The following is a 25,014-nucleotide window of genomic DNA, read 5'->3' on the forward strand; positions in this document are numbered from 1 at the left end:
CCCTGCTATCTCCAGTGAAGGCTCTGTGTGTGTGTTTACGACTAGACAGAAGGCTTGTGTTTCATCATGATGTATTTGTCAAGTCTGCATGAGCCATGTGAGACACCAGTCTCTTGCAGAATGCACTCTGGCTGTAGAAAAGAAAGGAGCAATGTTTGGGCCTCATTTTGGCTAGCAAGTTTTAAATATCAGCTTGATGGGGAACTTCCCTTCCTCTACTGGACTAGCCAGTATGAAAAGTGAAAAAACTAAAGATGAAATTATTTTATAGTACACCAATTTCTTTCTCTGTTTCTCAGTGTGGGGTACACTGGCGATAAACAGTAGGCACCTGACAGCAAAGCTTTCTTTTCAGACTGGCAGAGGCAGATCCCTAAACACAATGAGTTCTTCAGCAACAAGAGATTCACCTCTGGTGCCCTGGCTTATCATCCTTTCAGTCCTCCCTCTGTTGGGGCTGACGATTAACGCAACAATTAAAAGGTACGCAGACTGCAGGATCTCAGTATAAAGTTTTGTACTGGTTACACTTTTTTCCCCCCTCTTTGTGGAATACACCAACTAATGTAACAAACTCTTATCAGTTCACTAATTGATCACCTATAGGCAGTAGATTTATACAGGAAAAGCACCATTTTCTTGGTCATCCTGAAGATCAGAACAGCAGATAAACAGTTTGTCAGTAGTTCACTGAGTGCTGTACTTCAGAAGGGTTTGTTTTATGAACTTAAAGCTAAGTACAAAAAATAAATTACAAACTACAAGGCCAACTAGCTTATTGGCCATGTACCTTGTAGCCTTTGTCCTCTGTCTCTCCAGGATCCCATTCGAATAGAAAATAATAAGAAAATTGCATTTGAAATAACTCTCGATGTCATTAATGTGATGCATTCTATTTTTCTCCCCAGCATATTTCAAACACATGTCTCAAATTTCTGTTTCCTAAATGACTGTGTTGATCTCCCCCCAAGCATGTTTATAGGCCATGTTTTAAAAAGAAACACATTTTAAATTAAGGGTCATATGACTAGAACTTGAGGAAGCATCTGCAGTTAGCTTTTGCAAATGTTCTGTGGTGAAGTGAAGGCTTTTTTTTGCAAACTTTCTGGAAAAAAACTTTGCTTTTTGAAAATGTTTTCTGGGAAGAGTTTGATAATGCTTTTGCTTAGAGAATGAATATCCAAAATATTTGTGTGGGAGAGGCACGAATACATCAATTTTTTATCATGATTTTATGCATCAGTAGAATTAGGAAGAAACCAGCCTTCCTCTCTAGCCTTATGGTTCCTTATCACTCACATATTCCTCATTTCAAGGGACATCATTGGGTTTAATACTGAAATATCTATCAAAACATAAAAATTAGTGTTCCCTCTTAATGTTCCAGATGTAACTCATTTCAACAGTAAAGATCAGGAATGTGTAATCTTGAACTAAATTAACAGAACTATTTCCATGGGACTTCAAGATTCCTGTGCTGATGGTTCTTTGTGGGTTCTTTTCCCTTCTTTTTGGATTTTTATCATATGTTATATCATTTATTTGGGTCTTAGAAGATTAAGCATGTCTAGGCCTCAACACCATGGTGCCTGAGTGTCTCCTAAATTATTAAAAACAGATATAGCAACAACATGAACATCTATTTTTATGTATAGTGCAATCGTTAGTACTCTGACCCCAATTCAGAAAATTATATATATATCCAGAAAAATAAAAATCAACATATGTTTAACTAAACAGTTGTATGAACCACATGGAAGTGGCAAGATTTAAGCACACAACTGGAGCTAAACAAGATATTTCTGTGAATCATATATTTCATCATATATTCAACTACCAGTGCCACAAGAAAGTAGAACTGCAGAAAAAACCACTTGCTATTGAATAAAATATAATACAGAACCAGTTTCGAGACAGTTATACATTGCCTTTAAGTTAGATAAGCAGAAAATTTATACTCATTTATAACTGCTGCTCACAGAGTTTGTGTCTTTCTGCAGAGCTTCACTCATTCTGACAGATATGCGTAAATGGAACCAGGAGTGAATGGTCCATTTATTCCAGCCACAAGAGAACAATCCAGAAGAAAATCTGAGGCTTAAATTAATGACAAATGAATTAAAAATTATAACTTCTGAGAATGATTTGTGGTCTTCTGAAACTGTAAAAAGATGAAATAGTACATTGATGTATATTGGCTTACAACGCTTTTGCAGAAAAGGATCAGTAGTCAAAGTGATGATTTCTGTGAAGAACCAGTGCCAAACTAAGAACTCTCAACTATACAGTAATAAAGCTACCAAGAGCCCATATAGAATTCAGCAACTCTTGTGAAACAATGAATTCAGTTTGAAGTTGTCACACAGAACTACAAGGCTTTTGGGTTTGCATCAACAAAATCTGGTCGAAAACAAAATTTGGTTTCCTTTCTCCGGTTTTCTAGTCACAAATCTGTGCTCTGCATCCGAACAAAACTGCCACTGGTTTACTAAAAATCTGCCCCATCCATTTTGACCCAGTTATTTTGTCCCTATATTTCTAAGAAAATAAATCACATCAGTGATTTTCACTGTGTCTCTGAAGACCCTTAGAGGTCTGCAGTCAAATTTTAAGGTATTTAAGAACAGCAATTCAGAAAAGAATCTCTGTTACTAATCAGCTTAAGTTGGGGATTTAGGGGCTGTTGTCTTCCTGGAAAAAATAGAGAGCCTGCCACCAGAACACTAAAACTCAGTTATTTCTAGGTGCCTTTTTTGTATATCTCTGCACCCACTTCTATTTTCACATCCAGGTGCAGCAGCTAGATTCACATCCCCATTCCTGGGGACATGTGCACAGGTTTCCCTGTTCCTGTCGTGTCTTCTAGCCGGGCCAGGTTACAGCGTTTGCACTGCTCATTGCAGGCTGCGAATAGCTACCGAGGTCTCACCGCTGACCACCTTGACTCTGAAGCCAGCGTGCCCTCTGGTCTGACCCCAAATTTCGGGGAGATGAACTTCACTTTCCGACACAAAAAAGCCCATGAAGCCACTAGATGGCACTTTGAAAACATGGTTTTGCACAGTCTGCCCGGCTAGCTACGGTTCTGCGTCTGAATCGCAAGGTGCACTGTAAACCTATATAATAAATGCTGTTCTCTGAAACATACACTGACTGCTCTGAACAACAGACATATTCAAAAGGTTGTCAAAGCAAAACCTCCTTTTTACCAAAGGCAGAATTTCTCCTGCCTTCCCCCATAGCATCATCCTGTCCGAAACACAAGACCAGCAGTAGATAACCATAGGCATGCTTAGCATGACATCCAATAACCTTTATAGCATCTGTTGGGAGAGAAACTTAACGACCGATGAGATACATGACATAGTGGGACCAGCAGTCTCCTTTTCCTAGTTTAGAAGCTATGAGACACCAGATTTTCCAGCCGTGAGACTAGAAAAATCTATTGCATTTTGAGTATATTTTGTATACTTCTTTCCTGTCTTATCCCTTCTCAGCCACTTGTGCTAGAGACAATATTGATGAAGGAACGTGGTTATAAAAACAGAAAATGAGGACTTATTTTAGGCAATAAGTTCTTCAGGACAGGGCTGACTGTCTGTTTTTATGTTTCTCTAGTGCTCAGCACCATGAGAGTGCACACTGAGTGGTCTCAAAAACTTCCCCGCAGCGTAGATGATTACATTAAAAATAATCCCGTCACATAACGTTGCAAGATGTTGCTAATTAGCCATTAGAAGTATAATGACTACTTCTTTTATCCCGAGGCAGAAAAGATGGAAACATTACCAGTGCAGAGGGCCACAATCTGTTTAGCCTTTTTATAAGAGTTTCAAATCAAGATAACCTTGCAACAACTGAAATACAGAAACTGCTAGGCTGCGCGCTGCTATTCAGAGTTTGTCACCATGGATTGAAATTTTCTAGTTTTATTTTCACTTTCATCACTCATTGCCTGCTCCTGTCTATAATATCTACCAACAATATGTCAGCAGACCCTTTCAGTCATTGAATCTTGTCATTTTTTTAGAGCTCTGGATGCATAGCACATGGGATTAGCTGGGGTTTAATGGCTCTGGGTGTCTTTGTCTTCATGGCGGTAGAAAGACTGCCCTTATGGAAGCTATATGACCTCAACTCTTTAAGGATTTTCCGCAGATGGAGTAAAATGGATAATCCATGGACATACTGTAGTGCACTATGTGTTTGGTTGTTCAAGAGATACTAGAAGCATAAAGCTCTGGGGGAGAGTTCTCACAGTTCCAGACTTCATGGTCAAGAAAAGGGGCAGAAGATAGTTGTATTCATGAACCAGACAAAGCTTTGTTCCACTAAGCCAGCATTTCAGATGGTGTATGGAAATCTCGTTAACTGTGTCAGTCTGCTTAGTCTGAAAGGATCTAGAGTTTTTGTTAACAAGGAAGCATTCTAAGTGTTTGCCAGGGTAATTCCTTTGTCAAACATGAGGAAAGACAGGTTTTATGAAAATGAAAACATATTATGAAAATATATGTCAGATACACAAAAAATACTAAAAGAACCTCTTAAAGGTGCAAAGTTGAGCGTATCAGAGCCAAGAAATAGCAGAAGTAAGGTTACTTATGGACCATTAATTTGGTTCCTTTGAGCCTAAAAATTCTGTTAGTCTTCAATTTTATTATAATAGGTTGGTGGTGTTTTCTTTCCATACCAACTCTGTTTTATTGAGACTATATAACTGATTTTCATGTTATTTTGTTATCGATATGTATTTTGTCTGCTGTCATTTGATGTATGATCCTTATTTGCTGCACATTATTTAAACCCTTCTATGAATTTGCTCATTAACTTTGCTAAAGCATTCATCTCTTGAATAGCTAAGTACTTCATAAATCGTTTATTTTCATAATACTCATGTAAACAGAGAGTAAATGAGACAACAAGAGATCTTACACATGGGAAAGGAGGCAGAGAGATTAAGGTTAAAAACATTCCTTTTGGCTGCTTAGCTGGCAATTCCTACAACATGGCTTTTTGCGTATTTACCATTATATGTCAGTTTTCATAGTCAGGCAGGACTCTACTGGTGTTCATGCAGTAAATGAAACACAAACTATTTTTTCATGAATTCTAAGTGACTCAATAGCATCAAGACTGGAAGGAGCAAACATGTTCAATGGAGAATCATATACATCTTAACCATATGACATCTTTCCTCATTTTGCAACATTCTGCTTGATTTCCTAATGTGCTTTGTCCAACAGCTGTGGCAAAAGGGACAAATCCAGACACAAAACAGTGTCTTCATTACATGGCCTTAATTTATCCCCAGAAAAAGTTTCCACCTTGTGCCCTCAATGAGGTAAGACTTCTGTTGAAAGAGATTGATGGGAATAATTAAGGCATGTGTCCTGATGATACCACCGAAGAGCCAAACAGAAGGTGGAACAGCAAAAATTGCTGATTTCTGGGTTCTTGAATCAATGTTTTCTTGTGTGTATTATAGGCATCATAATTTCTATCTTTTGAATAGTAACTTGAATGCTTCATCTCTGTCCACCCCCCAGCTCCTGAAACTCCCTCTTACCATATCACATTAAGACTTTCAGATATTAACAAACTTCCAACTTGCAACCAAACACAGAGAATACTGACACTTACAGTAAAAATATCATAGTAGCAAAGCTGGCATTTTCTTTGTGAATCAGCCCTACAGGGAACTGCCACATTTTGCCAGAAAAATGGCAAACCTCTGGCATCACCTTCTGGTGAAGAATAGTGTGTGCTCTGGCAGGCACAGATTCCTTTATCCCTTCAAAAAGGAGCAGTTTGATTCACCAATCTGTATCATGCCCTTGTCCTTATTAATCTTTGACATCTTCTCCCTTAGTTCTAGTCTCCTTACCTACTAAGCCTGCTTTTGACTTTTCACATTGGCTGCAATCTCCATGCCTTTTCCCTGCTGAGCTTGAGTCAGGGTCTCCCTCATTGCCTTTCTACCTCCCTTCCTATTTTCTTTGCCCAAACGCCTGAGTTTCCTGTTCCTAATTCTTCATTCAAGCTGTCTCCTACTACCGCACCAATGACTCCCAGTCCAAGTCTCCAACTCTAGGCTTGTTCAATCTCAGCGACTCCACCTTTGTAATGCATTTATTTGTATCCTTCCCTGGATTTATCTGGGGAAATCTTCCTCTAATGTGCGTGTAGAAGAGAAACATGTTGGTTTAGGATTTACCAGATAGATCCTGTAACTTGGGGCAGTTGGTCTATTGTAGCTTTTAAAGCATTACTTTTTAGTTTAACTATATTCTACATGTGTAGATAATTTTTATCAGGAAAAGGAGGCTTTAATTTAGTGTTCTGAACTTACTTGAAATTCACATTTGCCATTAATTTATATCAACTATCCTGACTATCCTTATGTGTAAAGGAGACCTTAGGAGATGAATCTTTGAACAGAATAGGCTGGTGCCTTTGAGTCATCTTACCACTTTGCATCTTTTACTAGCTTGACTCTTGACTGAATCCCTGAATGGGTTATGTACAAAAAAATAAAAATCATAACACCTAACTGCAAAGAGAAATTACAGAGGGTTCAGAGACATCATTAATATGTGTGTAGGGAGGTTCTCTTGATCAATGTATATTGTCCTTCTGCAGCATTTTCATTCAAAGCTACTAATAGTACTGTATTCTTTCTCTATTTTAGAATTTTCTCTGTGGAAGTCATCCAACTCAGAGCAATGTGTATAAAATCATTCCATCCACTTATCCTCTCTATTATGATGAGCTTGCCATTATTGTTGCTAATATTCTTGTTCCTGTCAAGCCAGCTGTTGTGCAATTTGGCTAGTGAATAAGACCTAGGATAATTAACAAGAATAGGTGGTGACACAGAATAACTCAGGAATGACAAAAATCTAAGGAGCAAGGATCAAGGAACCATTTTATACAAGACACAAATTACAATACTCCGTATATTTTTTCTCTTTGCTGTCATATGGTTCCTATAAGGAGAATTAAGACATTACATAAAGAGGACACAAAGAATCAATTTCTGTTTTTTTCCTCTGGAAGAGTGAAAATTAGGTGTTTACCTGTTTTGGGTTTTTTTTAAAGGAATTCACATGTCAGTTAGATACTAGAATAAGGGTCTGAGTTCTAAAAATACTTTCCAGACTGAATGTCTCTTAAATTCTACTCACTGCAGTGTACTTGGTACTCTAGGTACTGAAAATTTCTGCTTATTGAAGCACAGATTTTGAGCAAGTCATTGTTAAATACTATGTAAAGTATATGACTAGTATGTCTTACAGAAAATACTTTGGTACGCAAAATTGTTTCATTGTAGATGAAAGGTTATTATCTTAGAGTGCATAGCTGTGACTCACAGTCTGACTAATCAGAGTCAGAGTGAGAAACAAAAGGCAAATTCAGTTAAACTGGTTTGCCTCTTCTAAGGAACAGGCTGTTTCTGTTCAAGTTTTGTTTATATCATCAGGTTTTCGGAGAACACAAAGCTGTGTGGTATGTGGCTTACATGTTTCAGCATATCTCCTGTTCCTTCTCTGGATATCTCTCTTCATTCATTTCATGCATGACAAAAGGAATTGCCACATCCACTTCCAAGGGACAAATCGTCCAGTGAACAATGTAGAAGCAAGGGCAAGGACTTCTCATGACAGACCTAGCATGTATGGTACACCAGACTGCTGTTAACCGTGAGGACATCAGCATCGCATCCCACGAACGAGAGCGCTCAGCTTGCCGGTGGCAGGACTCGTGTGTGCCCTCGCACCTTTTGGGGGGGGCAGGGGGGCGGCCGCCGCTCCCGGCTCTGCCTGGCTCCCCGGCCCGCGCCCTCCTTCAGCACCAGGGACAGCGCCCGCGGCGGCGGCTGGCCGCGCTCACGGGAGATGCGCGCAGGGCGTCGTTTCACTGGGAGGGCTTGTGACCGCTGAGCTCCCCCCACACTGACCTCTTTTCCCCTTACATCTGTCCGTATCTTATTAAATATACAAGTTATAATCAGGTACCAAAGGAGAATACTGAAGCAATAACATTTGCTGCTGATGCAGGCGGGATTAACCACCGATGACAAGATGACTAATAACTAATAAATGTACAATATGGTCTGTTCGCCATTTCAAAACCCAAAGTTCACCAACAAATCTGTCCATTTAATGATAACCTTATTTCCTTTCAAGTAAAGTTGCTGATGTGTTCTACTTAATTGCATTTGTCTGTCAAAAGACCACATAGTAACATTTCATAGCTCCACAGTGTCTTAATTCAAAATTTGGACTCGATCTTAAAGGTCCTTTCCAACCAAAATGATTCCATGATTATATGAGAGAAAGTGGCCTCAAGTTGCACCAGGGGAGGTTTAGATTGGATATCAGGAAAAATTTCTTCACCGAAACGGTTATCAAGCATTGGAACAGGCTGCCCAGGGAGGTGGTGGAGTCACCATCCCTGGAGGTATTTAAAAGACATAAAGTAGATGTGGTGCTTAGGGACATGGTTTAGAGGTGGACTTCGCAGTGCTGGATTAACGGTTGGACTTGATGATCTTAAAGGTCCTTTCCAGTCAAAACATTCTATGATTCTATGATTTTTCCAAATAGTTCAGGTATATGAAAAAGAGTTCTACATCACTGCTAAGCTCACTATATTGCACATTTAAATACACTGTACACTCATAAAATTAGTCTTGATTCTGCAAATGATGATGCAGCTAATGAGTTGCAGAAAAGCAGCAAGATACACAAAAAAACCTAAAGGCAGAGATGATGATCACCACCTGCCACAGTAGCAGTGAGGTCCTGGAAAGCTGAGATAAGCATTTATCATGAGGGACAGCAGGAGATATTTGTGAAGGAAGTTTCAGTTCATTATAAAAGACGTAAGGAAAGGATCTAAGAAAGATGTGGAGGAGAAGAGATCAAGGCAACAAGGTGAAAGGGGCAGCTGGAGTGAAAGAAAGAGGTGGAGTCAGGACTACTTTTAGGAGAGAACAGGCGAGTCTGTGAAGCAACATAGACTAAGAGGTGCTGTGTGTTACAGAAAAGCTTTTATGTATGTGAGTCCATATATATACACACACACATTTGCAAAATATATCAGAAAAGGAAAGAAAATATTTCATGTTTGAAATAAGGCTGGATTTAAATTATTCTAGGAATGCTAAATCTCCTTTACTTGTCATTTCAGCACTTCAGTGGGACACAGGCAATATTCCTCTGATATGAGTTTTTACATTTCCTTCTTATAGAAAAGAATAATGCAGAATTCAAAAATCGTATGTACTAGTTAAAGCCCAGATCATGCTGAGGTGAGGGGTGGGTGGAAAGAAGAGAACTGAACAGAGAAGTTGAGAGAGACATGTTTGCATTTTGGAAGCAGGTATTTCTCAGCATTTTGAGAATCGCCATAGGCACGGCTGGAGCACGAAGATCAGCAGGCAACAGTTGCCAGACAGTTGCTGATGGAAAACTGCCTTCAAAAACCATTTCACCAGTGAAAGGACAGTCAAGGAAGACAAAAAATATACACAGAGATGCAGCTATGAATGGCAAGTGTTAAAAGAAGAATTGTTACTATATGTGGGATTCCTGGTACGTATCAGGCCAGTGCCTGTAGAGAACAGTAATTCGGAAATTATGTCTGCCTCAAGTACAAAGGTATAGCAAAACCTCCATTTTCCCTTTTTAATATTTTTTTACAAATTATAAGCCTGTTTATTTCTCAGCTTCTGACTATTATTCTCAGAATTAAATCTGGAAGACAGTGTGGCTTTTAGAATAATTTATCCTGGTGACAGAATCTTACAAAAAAGATTTCCTGAATTGTACTTTAGGCTATATAATTTTGGACTGATCTTGCATTCTTATGGGCATCTATTTCCATGTCATATGGCAAGCTGGTCCTGCTTCTTTATTTATTAGGCTAATGTTTATGACATTTTCAGAACTGCATGACAGTAAATTATGTGACTGAAAAGGACAAAAGTATAGTGTATTTTGCATGTGAAGAGATGAGCAAATGTGTTTGTTCTTCTAATTTCAGGCTAGAAAAAGAAAAACTGAGAGAAAAAAAGATGCAAATACACTCATCCTAATGTCCTGTAATTACCCATAATTAAAGGTGGACTTGCCTGCACAGTCACCTATGAGGGACAGACTCTTGTCCTTTCACTCCAGCAGAAGCTAGATACAGTCGTAAGTCTTGGCTTTCTAGACACTCTGTCAATGGTATAACAACATAGAGAATAGCTGCTGAACTGTCAGTGTGTGAGTAGTGTCACTGAGATGTGCACCTGGGAATATTCAGGCCATTTTTTGATCAATCCAGCTGAAGCTAGCAGGACTGTTCAAGAACTGTTGTCAATGGGGACCACGGTTTTGGCTCCTTCCCTTTCATAGAAGGGCAGTAGGAAACATACATATCCTTTCCAGTATTACTTTAACACATCAGGGCTGTATTTGCCACAGCATTGCTCTGAGACTGCAAATGGGCAATGGTGTGATCCACGAAACAAAACTCCTCTAAGAAGTGGTTCCAGTCCCTCTAGCTCAGTATTGTGATGCTCTGTTTAACTCTTTACTTTCTGGGCAAGTAAGAAATAAAGTAAAAACTAATTCAGGCACCCTTTCCACCAGAGCCACTGCACTGGACCTCCTTCTGTTCACCTGAGATCAGCTCCTTTAACTTTCATTCAGCAGTTCCCACATCAATGCAAAGTGCTGAGTTTAACAGCCTGATTTGAATAACCTTCCACCAAACATCCCATTTAAAATTAAATGGAAATGAAAGGGAAATATTTCCATGTCCCAAGGGAGAATGCTCAGACAGATTGATAATCTGCAAGGCAAAACTGTACCTTAAAAGTTACCGTGGTGTGACACACACATCTGAGACACTGCAGATTACTACTCGCTGCTAACTTGGGTAAGCAGTTACTCCTCGTGTATTACAAAAGCACATATATATGTACATATATCTTTATATATTATATACATACACATGTATGTATCTCTTATTATGACATATATTACAGTGAAAAAATAAAATACCTTACTTTCATCAATCTTAATAAGAGATTGGACAAATCAAGTAACTTCTGCAGAGCTGTGAACTGTTGGCTTTTAGGACTTCTAGCCTAAAGGAGTAACACATAACCAAATAGCTACAGGGTCAAAAACATTTTTGGCCTGAAACAAAATCTGGGAGACAGAAAGTTGCTGCTTAAAATTGTAACAATCACCCTGACTTTCTGACACATCAAGGTAACAGGAAGGCTAAATAAGTTGCTGCCATTTCAGAATTTTAAGCCACTGTGACTGAAATAATTTGTTAAGTTTTGTTCCACCTTTAAAGCTAATTATGTCAGATAGCCACCAAATCATTAAAGTTGCCTGTTTTCATCATTGTGTTGATCTGTATTCATTCATGCTCAAAGGCAACAAAGCACTTAACGATGTACATAATTTTAAACATGTCTTCAAGCTCCATAGTGTCTTAATTCAAAATTAAACCTGGAAGTGGAGCACTAGATCAGTGCTTCCAATAAGTGACAGCTCCTTTCTTCCTCGCAGCCTTTTAAGATGAAAACAAGGCCACCCTTGTCACACCTCAGAAGGATATTAAAGTAAGTGACCATTCAATAAGAGGCAAAATAGTGCCACAGTTAAACCTACCAAGCAAAGAGAAAGTTGCTTGCAACTTAATGAAACAGCAGAAAGAAATCCCAAAGTCCATAAAGGAGGACTAATTTTGCAGAAGACAGGGATTAACAGTGAAGTGGCAAAACATCCAGATGACACATAATTTAAGAGCAATGAGAATTAGAGAGTATTGTGGACATTTCAGGGTTCATTTTTAAAGATCAGAAGCTGCCAGAGCTGTTATAATGCAGTGTTGAAGTAGTGTGAGACAAGGCATGTCAGGAGAAATAACATGCAGGAATTGCTAGGTGCCTGTAGCCATCTAGAGAAAGAAGTGGTCATTCACACAAGTCTAGCTTCCACTGAAATCACATTAAAATGGATTTTTTGAATATTATCAAGTATTTTTGCATTGATTTTTGTCTCATAGGCCATTGCAAGTTATTATGTCTAGTGCCTCTGGTGTCCAGTCCTGGGCTCCTCAGTACGAGAGAGACATGGAGCTGCTGGAGAGAGTTCAGTAAAGAGGCACTAAGATGATGGAGGGACTGGAGCATCTCACATATGAGGAAATGCTGAGAGAGCTGGGGCTGTTCAGTCTGGAGAAGAGAAGGACTGGGGAAATCTCCTCAATGTATATAAATACCTGAAGAGAGGGTGCAAAGAAGACAGAGACAGGCCCTTTTTAGTGGTGCCCAGTGGCAGAACCAGAGGCAATGGGCACAAACTGAAACAGGAGAGGTTCCCTCTGAACATCAAGAAACACTTTTTCACGTTGAGGGTGACCGAGCACTGGCACAGGTCACCCAGAGCAGTTGTGGAATTTCCATCCTTGGAGCTACTCAATAACCTTCTGAACATGGTCCTGGGCAGCCTGCTCTAGGTGACCCTGCTTGAGTAGGGGGGTTGGACCAGATGATCTCCAGAGGTCCCTTCCCACCTCGACTATTCTGTTAATCTATGTCATTAAATGAATGCTAGTGATAGAGTTTAACCTGCACTCATCTGTAAATACTACAGTTAAAGAGATTTTCATTGAGATTTGTGGGCACATCAGCCAAGTGACAAACCACTAGACAGAAAAGGCAGGCCGTGAAAATTACCATGTGTGGCAGAACAAGACACCTTAAATCATATTTTAGCTGAAACCATTTTCTGCATTTTTTAAGTGTTTAAATTTTGTTAAATTCAATCTTTATCTGTAACACTGTATATAGACAAAAACACCCTATTCAGTAAAGATATTGGGTGAAAAACAAAACTAACACTAAAATTTTGCACTTGCATGTTGATTTCACTAACTCAAAGAACCAATATATCTCAGCAATGTTCAAAATCAGGAGCTCTTGCTCTGTGTTCATCAAAGGTTCTGTGTAACCTTCTCCTCTGGTCGGGAATGCCTAGTCTTGCTGTGAGTTGATCTTGGTTACTCACCGTCCTGACCAGATTCACTAATTAATAGTTCCTAAAGACTGGGGCAAGTTGTAACTCAATTCCTTCTCTCAACTTACAATTTAATATTGTGGAAGATTCTCTTTATTTTTAGTAAGTGACCAAAATTAAATAGGCAAGCACAAAAATAAGCCATGAATAAAGTTGTGCTAGTGTATTTTTCCTTAATATATTTTTAAGCTTACCTTAAAAAAAACAACCCAAACCCCAAAACTTTATTATTAGATACATTCCTTTATTTTTTAACAATGTAAGAGGGGTAACATTTTTATTTTTTTCCCTAAGCTTATTCAGTTACACAAAACCTCCATTCTCTGAGACTTTTTTTTTTTAACTCACAGTAGTTTTCTGAACTATTACATTTTTTGTAAGCAATCTTCAGGTTTTACCACTGATTTTTTGAAAGAACTGCAATTCAGGTAAGTGCCTAAGCCTAGTACTTACCATTAGGCATGCACCCAAGCTTTGCATATTTCAGATAACTAAGATGGTAAAAAGATTTCCCTCTCTGGGGGAAACATGTTCTTATACTGTGGGTGAGCATTTTAAGCTCTCCCTGAGGGCTGCGACTCAAGCTGCTAGAGGTGTTTTTGTAGAAGAGCAAAAGACTAAGTCCTCCCTATAAAAAAAGCTGTCTGAAAAGGCTGTGCTCTCAGCACTGCACCACCCATTCTGAGAATGAAATGTCTACAAGAAGCACGTGGCTCCAAAGGGATTCCTAGCAAAGACTTGACATAGGTTTCAGTTAAATAAGCCTCTGTGCCATAACTGCCATGTTACAAGTTGATGCCTCTGTCACAAGTTCATTTTTGAGTTGTCACAAGCATTCCAGTTTCTCTCCTCTAAAAATACATCCTGTGTCAACTTTCGCTGGTATGTAATAGGTCACTGAAAACACAGGCAAGTGCTAGTTAAATTTCTTATTCAGGGAACTGTTGTCCAGCATCCAAATTCCAGTTGCCCAGAATTTACTTTTGTATAAAGAGTTTTGCGTGGTTTCTCTGAGAAACAGCACACTTCCAAAATTTGCAGGAAGCCATTGACACTCACCAAGAAAAGGATGTACTAGGTTTATAAAAATGTTTTTTCTTCATCCTGCAATGCAGCATTGTATTGCATCTGCATACCAAACATACTGCAGTATTTTACCTAGCAACAAATACCAAATAATATACATTAACGGAGGTGATAAGTCTCCCTGAGGAGTAACTGCTCTTCTTTCTTTCACTCTATAGGTTATGTTGTTGCCTTGGCTTAGTGTGTCATCATAGGATCATGGGACCACTCAGGCTGGAGGGGACCTCAGGAGGTCATCTAGTCCAACTGCCTGATCAGATGCAAGGCAACAGTGTGAAATCAGAACTGTAAAATTTCTGAAGAGTCCAGAAAGACACTGTAGTTCTGCCATGAGCTAGAAGTTTGTCTTTCTAATCACACATGTCCTGATTGTCTTCAGCTGTACCAGAAGGTTTCATCTGTGATATGGATAACAGTGGGGACCTGGACTTCAGTCTTTCTTGCTGTGGAGTCATTCCACATTAAAGGACAAGAGCTGTCTGCACACAGCTCAGGTACATGATATTAAATCAATTAACTTAGCTTGGCTAAAAGCAAAAATAAACAAATAATAGTTCTGTTATTACAATTTTCAGTTAGTTTACTCATATTTTCAGTATTTTCCCCCAAAAAAACCTTAGACCCTACTCTAAGTTGTCAGACAGTGAATCCAGTTACTGAAAACCCAGCAGATTAAGATGCAAGTGTACAGTAAGAAGTATTTGTAGGCTATAGCAGAAATGAAGCCAGCATAGAACTGACACTCATAGCTTGCAAGGCCGGGATCTGACTTTAACTGTCCAAAAGGTGGGTACCTAGTCTAAGCTGATCACCTAACTTACCTCCAATGGGTAAAAACAGAGACAGGCACTGCTGATATGCACTGTGTGATTCAGCAAGCTTATTTAGACATTGCTTCTCTTTTTTCCCCCCTGCATATAGCGGATGCTTAGCTGACTAGCTTAATGTAGCCACTTAACATTTAGATAACTAAAGCTAGATGGGGTTAACCCTGCCTTTGCTGTGCCATAAATTCAGTTATACATGCCTGTAGACCTTGAAGTCCAACGGGATTTCTACAGAAGTATATACTGTAGGATCAAACCCTCGGAAACACCAAGCTAGCAGACTAAAGGAAGATCTTTACTGGTATACGAGAGACATTCACCTTCATTGTTACCAATATCTCACATGTGTATTACGTCATGATAGGACCTACAGGCAAACAGCATCAGAATCCTTCCCAGCTGCCCCTGAACCTGGAAGTACACCCTTTAGTAGCTATGAGTTCAGGGAGTAAGCAAAAGATGACCACCAGAAACATGACTATCTTGATGCATATTATGTGGAGAAAACCACTCATGCCTATCCACATCTCCTGGCTGCAACCCACAGAATGCAAGCTCTATCTATCTCACTCCAACATAGACCTACAGCAGTGCCAGAGGTGTCACAACCTCCACACTGTTCAACAGGAAGAAAGACATTGCAAAGGAATATGGTGTGTTACATGCTTATTTCTGTCATACAGTATGTTGTGACAATCAAATTCAGGCTACATCTCCATGGGGAGAGGAAGGCGATTGGTATCTACACTGCAGCCAGAGAAGGGTCTGGCAGTGAGAGTACCATCTTTGAGATCACGGGAAAGGTTTTTGATGGAGCCTGGCACAAACTTGCCCCAAGTGCTAGGGGAAGCCAGATCACTGTGTTCATGGATGGCCCTTCTCAGTCACTACAGAGCAAGGAGGAGAGACAGAGACAGTGCCCTGGCAAGGCAAGCCCCAGACAACGTTACTCCCTGGGTCATCATCAGGCCTTATTGTGTACCTAGAGTTCCACTTGACCTCAGCTGCCAAGAGTCACCCTACGCACAACTTTGGCTGTGTACTGTAATAGCAGGATTTTTATTACTTCATTAATGTTTACCTTTGAGATTACTGTCCGCTAGAAGCGGATCTACAGTTTGTGGTCTGAATTTAGGGTCTGGGAACAGGGTTTATTTTATTTCAGATGCAAAGTATGTGCTCCACAGTAACTAGAAATGACTGGCTCAAAAGTCTTCAACGCTTCTGTTTAACAAAAGAGACTGATGAGTGTGTGCTCTGCCCTTTGCTTTGGTTCCTCCAAAATGCAGAAGTTGTCTCTGTCCCCTAGCCAAAATAACCCTGGAGACTCAAAACAGCAGTCATAGCATTTGCCTTCCCGCTGTGGCCCTGACTTGCTACAGAAAACCACTACTGGAACAACACAGGGCCATCCAACCTGGGAAAACTAACACAGGATTTTGTAGACAAAAAAATTCTAGAGACTTACTCCCAGCTGAGTTCACTTCAGATCTTAACAGTTCAAACTAAATGTACAAGGCATTTCCTCAAGGTTTAATACTTCCACAATTAGTTCTTCAGATGCAAGCACCACAGCACCAGAAATCTTCTCCATCCCATGCAGGCAAATCCACAAACCTACCAGGTTCTTTCTCCCACAAACTGGGAATTAATAGTTATGCTTAGTCCTATATTTGGGAAATACTCAGACATGATGGTGAAGGCATCTATATGGATAAGCAGACAGGCTGGAGTTAGGCTGCAACTGTTGAGGAATTTTAAAACCTCTCTTCCTATTAACTTATCCCATAGGTTAGTGTGCAACAGCTTGAACTTCATGTAGATCATAATGTGGCAGCAGAGGAAACCTGCTGTGAAGTTCCTGGGGTAGTGAGCTGACTGACTGCAAATAATTCATCCTTGTGGTTTCTTTTCCTGAGATTTTAATTAAATTCATTTGCCTACTTTTCACTGTTGTTCTTTCCTTCACCTCTTCTCTTCCTTACAGGAAGATGAATGGGCAAGTTTCTTACTTTATGGATTTGTAAATATGGAAATTAGACATACATATTTTTCTCCTGCTTGGAACACACAATGAAAGTATGTCAAGTACTGCTTAAATGTGCCAAATTTAGCCTAGCTATGTTCTGCTAATTTGCTTTTCTTATTGCATGTTTCTTCCCTTGTCTGCAATGGTGCTAGTCTTGGATACGTGGAAACCCCAACAAATTGCAGCAGTGTTTTTAGAGAGCCAGGTCATGCCAGTCCACCTGGTAAAGGGATAAGGAGGACAGACATTTACCAATTAAAGCAGAGCAAGCCTCTAACAGCACATGAAGCATAAGGGGGTTGCAAAAATGTATTACTCATTTGCTTAAAAGATGGAGTTTGTTTGAAAATATTAAACAACTAAGGTGAAAAACTGGTCCCACTGGAATCAGTAGTCAGTTTCCTGTTCTTTTTTGTAGAGCCAGAACTTCATCCTAGACCTCCAGGAGGCAAAGCCTCTCTCCTTGTAGCTGCAAATCAAAGTATTTCTAATTCCCCTTAATTTACCTAAGATTACAAACAGATGTGGTTACTCTGATTGGGACCTGTATTTGAATCTGAGCGTAAATTTCAGCTCTAGGGCCACTGCAAATTTAAGTTTTGTAGAAGAGAGCCTTTTTCTAATCTCTGAATATTTTCCTTTCTTAACCCTTTACAGGCACATTAGCTTTTGCCAATAGTGATGCACACTGGGTTGGGGGAAGGATTCATAAATATCAAAGGCAGTAAAATATGACTATCTCCAGCCTATTCACACAACACCCTTAAATATTTCTGGCCTGAAGCCTTGACCCCACTGTCCTGTCTCTGTGATGTATGGAGCATTATCGTGTTGCAATGGTCGATCAGAAGCACTGATGTGTAGTATCCCAATCCATTACTGATTTATATTCTTTGTCCTTAAGTATGACTCTGGAACCGTTCCTTCACGTGGGACTCATGCAGCATAGTCTGACGCACATTATGTCCAAGGGAAGTCAGTCAAGTGAAGACTGATCCAATGTTCTCACAATCATGACCTACCCTCCAGAAATGTTTTCGTGCACTTCATCCAGTGGATGAAAATGAAGGGCATCTAGATACTGTAGGGAAACTGGATCAGCTCACATATGAGGAACGGCTGAGAGCTGGGGCTGTTCAGCCCAGAGAAGAGAAGGTTCAGGGGAAAGTCATCAATTTGTACAGATATAAGAAGACAAAGCCATGCTCTTTTCAGTGGTGTCCAGTGACAGGACCAGAGGCAGTCAGCACAAACTGAAACACAAGAGGTTCTATCTGAATATATGGAAACATTTCTTTACTGTGAGGGTGACCAAGCCCTGGCAGAGGTTGCCCAGAGAGGCTGTGCAGTCTCCATCCTTGGAGACACTGGAAACTCCATCCAGACATGATCCTGGGCAACCACCTCTAGGTGGCCCTGCTTGAGCAGGAGCCTTGGACCAGATGACCTCCAGAGCTCCTTTCCCACCTCAACCGTTCTGTGATTCTGTGACCATAGGGAGGACAACCATGTAGTCACACCTAGAAAGAGCAAATAATATTTATCCATCAGATGCTTAGAAATGAAATAATTTTTTTCATGTTCTAACTTTATTCCCACTACAAAAGCCAGTATCTTGCATTTGAACTGCAGATAGCAAAAAGTGATAGGGTCTGTTACTAATATGAGATGTATGAAATGCCAAGAACTGCTATAAGAAACAGAGGTTACAAGAAATCCGTGATTGCAGTGAGTTACATTTTTGACACTGCTGCTCACTTCTCCCCCATACAAGTCACTAACACCTGCATTGATTTTTATCTCCACAGCTTTTCACACGAAATTCCTTCTGTGTTTAGGTAGCAAATGCTTTCCTTATCAGACTATAATCCTTATCTTCTGTCTGGTAGTACTTAAAATGAAAGTCTGGTAACTTGGCTGAGCACCAAGAACATCCACAACTAACATGTCAGGTATGAGTCTTATACAGCCTCTCAATGAAACACTACAGAATCATTATGGTTTAAGATAGATGCTTTCTTTTCCTATTTATTTTGCTCCCCAACAACCTGCTTTTAGACTAGCCTAATACATGCATATACATACAATCATAAGGCATATAGTACGTATGAGTTTTTGCAGAGCATATCACCATTGGGCACCAAGTGCTGCATAACTACCTTTTGCAGAAACACTTTCATCCGTTCTCCATCTTTCAGGACTACTCATGGTACCAGAACATCAGCTTGAAAATGATTTCATCTTATCTGTGATGTCCCTGCTCCAGAGTTACCAATTAGTACTTGCTTTTTATTTGACAGGTTGACTGCAGTAGCCTCTGAAAGATCCTCTGGCTACTCAGAACTATGGTAATAATCAATAACCTTAAGCAACACACATCCACACATTACAATCCATGTAGTTTCAAAACATACACCCGTTGCTGTATTCTTTTGTTCCCTTCATTAACTATTATCCTTTTTCGTTATCAGATGCCAGGTACCAGGGATTAGGCAAAATTGGTTAGCAGGACTTCAATAGCTTTGGCTTTGTGCAATTCCCAGAAAACAGACATTTAACCACACAGTGCATGGGTCTGAAACAATGCCACTCCTTACTTGTACAAAAATCACATGAATAACTGTTGGATTTTCTGAAGAAAGAGGTAAAGTTGGTTCTCAAGGTGGGGAAGCCAATATTTTACATTGCCTCATATCTCACCTTTAATAACAAGTTGACTTATTTAATACGTAACCGTATCACCCTTGTTTACATGTCTTGTGTACTTGAAAATCCCTGTCCTATATTTTGATTGCAATATGTCGCAGTCAAAGACAATCTTTTGTTAGTTGTTTTGATGAAGCCAGGCAGCACAGGGCTCTCGTCATTCATTGACCTTTTTCAAAGCTAGTTTTGAATTTGATAAATTCATACTCAGCAAGGAGCAACATCTAACCGTTTATATTGTGATGTTGAGAAAGAATGACACAACTGATTCAATGTGTCTGTTTTTAACTGTCTGAATTCTCCATCGCAGGGAGATCCTAGTTTGCCAGGTCCATAGGGTAAATCTAAACCAAAAGACAACAGGATACACAAAGAATACCTTGTATTTTTACATTGTTTGCTGTAAGCAGCTAGGTAAGAGTCATTGTAAGCATTCTGCTAGTTCTAAACCCAAAAGTAATAGCTGATTTTGTGTTCCAGGATGATATTGATAGAAGTGAGGGAGACGGTTGCTCATGTGCTAGAGAGAAGGTATGAAGTGTCAGCCTAATTACAGCCTGCATTTATGAGATTTAATCTTGTTGCTGTCTTCATAAGAAACAAAAGCAAAAAAAAAAAAAACACGAGCATTCTCAATAGTAACATTTCACAGCAAGTAGACACTTAATTGCAATACCTTTTGGCAATGTTATCCTCAAGATAAGTTTCAGTTCAAACATCAGTGTGCCTTCTCCTCTATGCAAATGACACATTCTTCATGTTTACCAGCTCCCACCAATCTAAGGCACCGAGACACATCACTGCTGACAAAATAGCTCAGACAGCCACTGGTCCCCACTGCAACTTCTAGATATTCCCTTTAGGTGTGGCTTAACAGTCAGCAGAAGCCAATCCTAAATCCGCACCATTCCTGAGCAGCTATACCTTTTCTATGCTTTCTCCCCCCCAACCCTTTTTTTTTTTTTTAAATGCATTGATTTCCAGCTGCATCTGTTCTCTGCTCAGGCTGTCTAAGAAAAGTCAGCAAAAGAGGAAGAATGCAGGATTCCCTTTTCAATCACAGCCCATACATAGAACAGCATAACTTGCATGTGAAACTACATCCTCAGATAATCTCAAGGAGCATGCAGAATACACTGGCTGAAAAACATTGCTTTGCTCAGAGATATCAAGTGCCTGAGAGCACTGGCTAAAGCATGGCTTCAGATGAATCCAGAGTGAAGTGGGCAAGGTGAGAGCCCAAACTGAACTGAACTTGTCCTATTCCTTTATTATATTAAATCTGGTACTGTTTTGAGAACTCATCATGGCACAGAATTTGCAGTAAACTCAGAGAGCTGGCTGTGGAGCCTTTAGGAGTACAAGTATAATTTCGTGAGGAATAAACAATTGTGTTTGAATAACAGCTCTCCAGTCTACATCTCAGAGCCTTCCTGGTGTTAATGGACCCAGCTGTCTACTTGGAGAGATGGTAAGTCTACAGCAGGACAAGCCATGAGTTGTGCCTCCATCAATGCTGAGAATGGATGTCCTGAACATGTAAATCCTTCGTGTGTTCATGGTCAAATAAGTTCACAGAAATCTTGCAGAACTAAGTCACAGCAGATTTAGGTGCTATAGCCCTACTAGACACAGGACTATTATTTGCTTTAGTGTGTGCTCACTCACATAGTCATTAATGAAACCAGTAGGATCATTAGCAATGAGGCAGGGCTTATCACAGTGCTGGTGGTCCCAAGGGACCCAGCCAAGCCCTGTACATCCTTGCCCCCACCACTGTAACAAAAATGCCTTTACAGGGACCAGGTCACTATTCCTGCTCACTCATGGAAATACCTTTCCCCAGAATGAGCCCTCCTGACTCTAGCAGGAGTGAGCACACAAGGACTTAGAAGATTGCAAAAATAAAGCTTAATGAAGGATTTGGTGACTTTCAGCAGGCTTAGCTGAAAGAATAGGACTACCAAGAGCTGTCTACTCTTTAAGGTTGCTATTTCTGCACAAGTTACTTAAGAAGGGCACAAAGCACTTGGGCAATCTTGCTTCATCAGCCAAAGGACAGAATTCAAATATACAGCTACATGGTAGACATACACACTGTAGCCTTGAGGAGGTTTTATTCATTACTGTAAAAATTAATGAAATTATTACCTTACAGGGTGATTAGTCCTGACTGTGGTCTTCGCAAAACAGCCATTCTGAGATTGAAGGCTGATAAAAGCTTATAAAATGTGATTTTCTGGTGCTTGTTATTCAAAGGATCACATTCTTTTTGATGTCATACACTGCATACCACACAAAGTTTCAGGCAACTCAATTACAGCACCATTCCTTTAATTTTGCTTTACATAAGGTTATACAGGAGTTATGGGAGAGGCTGGAGAAGATGAGCATATGATATAAAACAAAGTCTATTTTGAGTTTGGTCCTATGTCATCAGTATCAATGGTGCCAGAAATTTCTGCAAATAAGGAAAACATTTTGTCCTATTTTTTCCTTTTTTGGAAATTGCCAGCTCCCTTGCTGTTGAAACAGCACCTTGTTCTTACTTCTGGAAGGACTTCACTGCAATACTTTGGCTTCACTGCATAATACTGCACAGAAAGTGCCATTTCCCAGGTTTGTTGAAAGGCTAACAGGATTTTCTCTTGGGGAGTGAGCTGGAGAACAGAAAGGAACAAACTGTTCCACACATTGTTCTGTTGGTCTAAAAATCAGTTATTCTCTTGTGCCTGAAGATGCCTAACTAAAAGCATGTAAGTGGAACACGACGTGTAAGCTTCCAGCTTTGAAGCAGTTCCTGTTCTATATTGGAAATAATTGTCTAGCAGTATCAAAGCAGATTACTGGAGAGCATTAAGTTCACTTAGATATACAAACAAAACCAAAAAGATGCTCTGCAACACTGAGAAGTATTGAGCAAGATGGGGAGCTTTATCTGGGGTGCTTTGTTATTTCCAGGGTGATGAAGGATACGTGGGATCTCAGGAGTGGGTGGCAGTCCAGGAAAACACATGAGTTAGAGTTCACTTCAAAATGCTGATGAAGCCAGTTTTCAGGCACTAAGAGCATACCCTGACAAAGATTTCATTGTTTCCTCAGGACCCCTTGGGGATCACAAGGCTAGGGGGCAAGACGGGATCCCTGGGACCAAAAGACAATACAGTGTGGCTAGCACATGAAATCAGTTTTAGCACTCACAGTAACTGGGGCACAGAACAAAAAGAAACAAAACAATAGCAGAAAATAGCATCTTCCAGGGCTTTACCTTCAACAGTACATGACTGACTTTACAGCTAAAAGCTTTGCCAAAAATCTAAGAGTGGCTAAAGAACTCCAGATGATTCCTACAACCTAATTTTTACTATGATTACACTGAGAGGCTTGCCACATAATCCAGTAATATCCTTGGCTATTGCTGCTGCCTTCTAAGCTTCTCCTTTCCTGCTAGTCACGGTTGCTATAAAAATGAGCTAGAAATAGAGATTTTATTGTTCCTCCAGAACTAAAAAAAAAGTTGCATAAGCCATGATGAGTCCAGCTAAGATTCACCTTAACTGCATAGTGAGCTTGGATCAAAGCCTGTTACCATTAACTGCACTTTTCCAGAAGTGAATGATCCCAGATGTTTTCAGCTGCCTTGGCAGGAGCTAAGGGTGAGCAAGGTCAAGGATGCATGAAGACCAGGCTTCATTGTGCTACACAGCACCATCCACTTCAGTGCTGGAGCCTGAGTACCACTTTTAGCACCCAATGTGGTGCGAATACATATGTAGCAATACATGCTTGTCTATGTGCTAGCACAGTAGGAAGCAGCAATTTTTTTTAATTTTTTTTTTTAAGCATTTCAAATGCCATTTCCAGGCTGCTGTAAAGCCTGAGGAGGAAAAACAGCAGTCTGGAGGGACGATGGTGGATGGCAGGAGGATGCCATGGTGCTAAGGTCTAACTGCACCATCTCAGGCAAACACACAGCTACAATCTTCTTGTGAACGATGTTGATATCTAGGGTGCATCTGGGACTAAGGGAAGCATCATCTCCCTTCTACAAGCAGAGTCCTACTGATCCCTGGGGCAGATGTGCACAGCACTGTGCAGCAGCAGCTCCACAGCGTATGATGAGAAATGGTCACTTCAAGATGCTTCCAAGGTTGCCAGCAGGAAGGGAAAGCTTTGTTTGTAGGAGCTGCTTTTGTTTCCAGAAGGAAAAAAGGGAAAAAATATTCTTGAATACTTCTGGAGACATGCTTACCAAAACTTTGGGAGAGTTCAAGATCCAAGTCTGAATTTGACTTAAAGATACAGATATTTCAAATATTGAAATTGGAGAACTGTAAAGCAGGCAAATCTGTAAAAGATAAAATCAGCCCCAAAACGACCTCTAGAAGAAAGATAAGTCAAATCTTCCATGGGAAAAATAAAACTTACAACCCTCTCACTAAGCACATGTAAAAATAACCTAAGTAAGGTAACGTATTATTAATGTTAAGTAAAATCAGGCAGATGTCTAACAACAGCCTCTGTGCACATTAGTGGATAAGTCTAGATACAGCCTGCCATTTTATACCCTCTAGAACAAGTCTCGGTTCTGATTAATTTGGGGCTCTGACACACCACCAGGTTAGCAGAGTCTAACAAGTCTTTTGAGCCACGCTGAAGTCATGTGCAAATGCTTTCAGACCACAGAAAAGGCAAGATAATTCAACTACTTTACCAGTCATGAAAGAGGGATTACTTGAGCCACTTTACTTTTTGTTTGTGAAAGACAAGGAACATGCATGACCCCCATTCCACAGCACTGCAGATGTACAGTAACTTGTTACACACTGAACTTGCTGTCTCTGAGCTGACCTGGTTTTAACTTTATTTTTTCATTTCTCTTACGCCAACTGAAGCTTTGAAAGCACAGCGACACTTCCCACAGCTTCTTCTGCCACCGTTACAGAGATAAAAAGGAAGAGAGGTCAATTAAAGTCAGAGTAATTGGATTTATGAAAACCTGTCTGAATTATCTCAATGGCTAATTTCTCTTTTCCATTCAGAGGACCACAGGTGAGGCGGGAGATCCTTGCCCACCTGGTAAGCCAAGCCTCACAGGAATAAAAGGCCAAAAGGTAAAGCCCTACTGTTAAGCACATGTTGAATCACCAAGCACATGTGACTTCAAACTACTAAAAAATAATTTCAGTTTGGGGGAGCTTAAGGTGAGACCAGAGATGATAGTCCAAAGCTGTGGCTCGTTATTTGTTTTTTGAAGTAAATCCTTGTAAAACATGGC

The sequence above is a fragment of the Nyctibius grandis genome, chromosome 3 (assembly GCF_013368605.1).
Source record: "Nyctibius grandis isolate bNycGra1 chromosome 3, bNycGra1.pri, whole genome shotgun sequence".
Taxonomy (NCBI): Eukaryota; Metazoa; Chordata; class Aves; order Nyctibiiformes; family Nyctibiidae; genus Nyctibius; species Nyctibius grandis.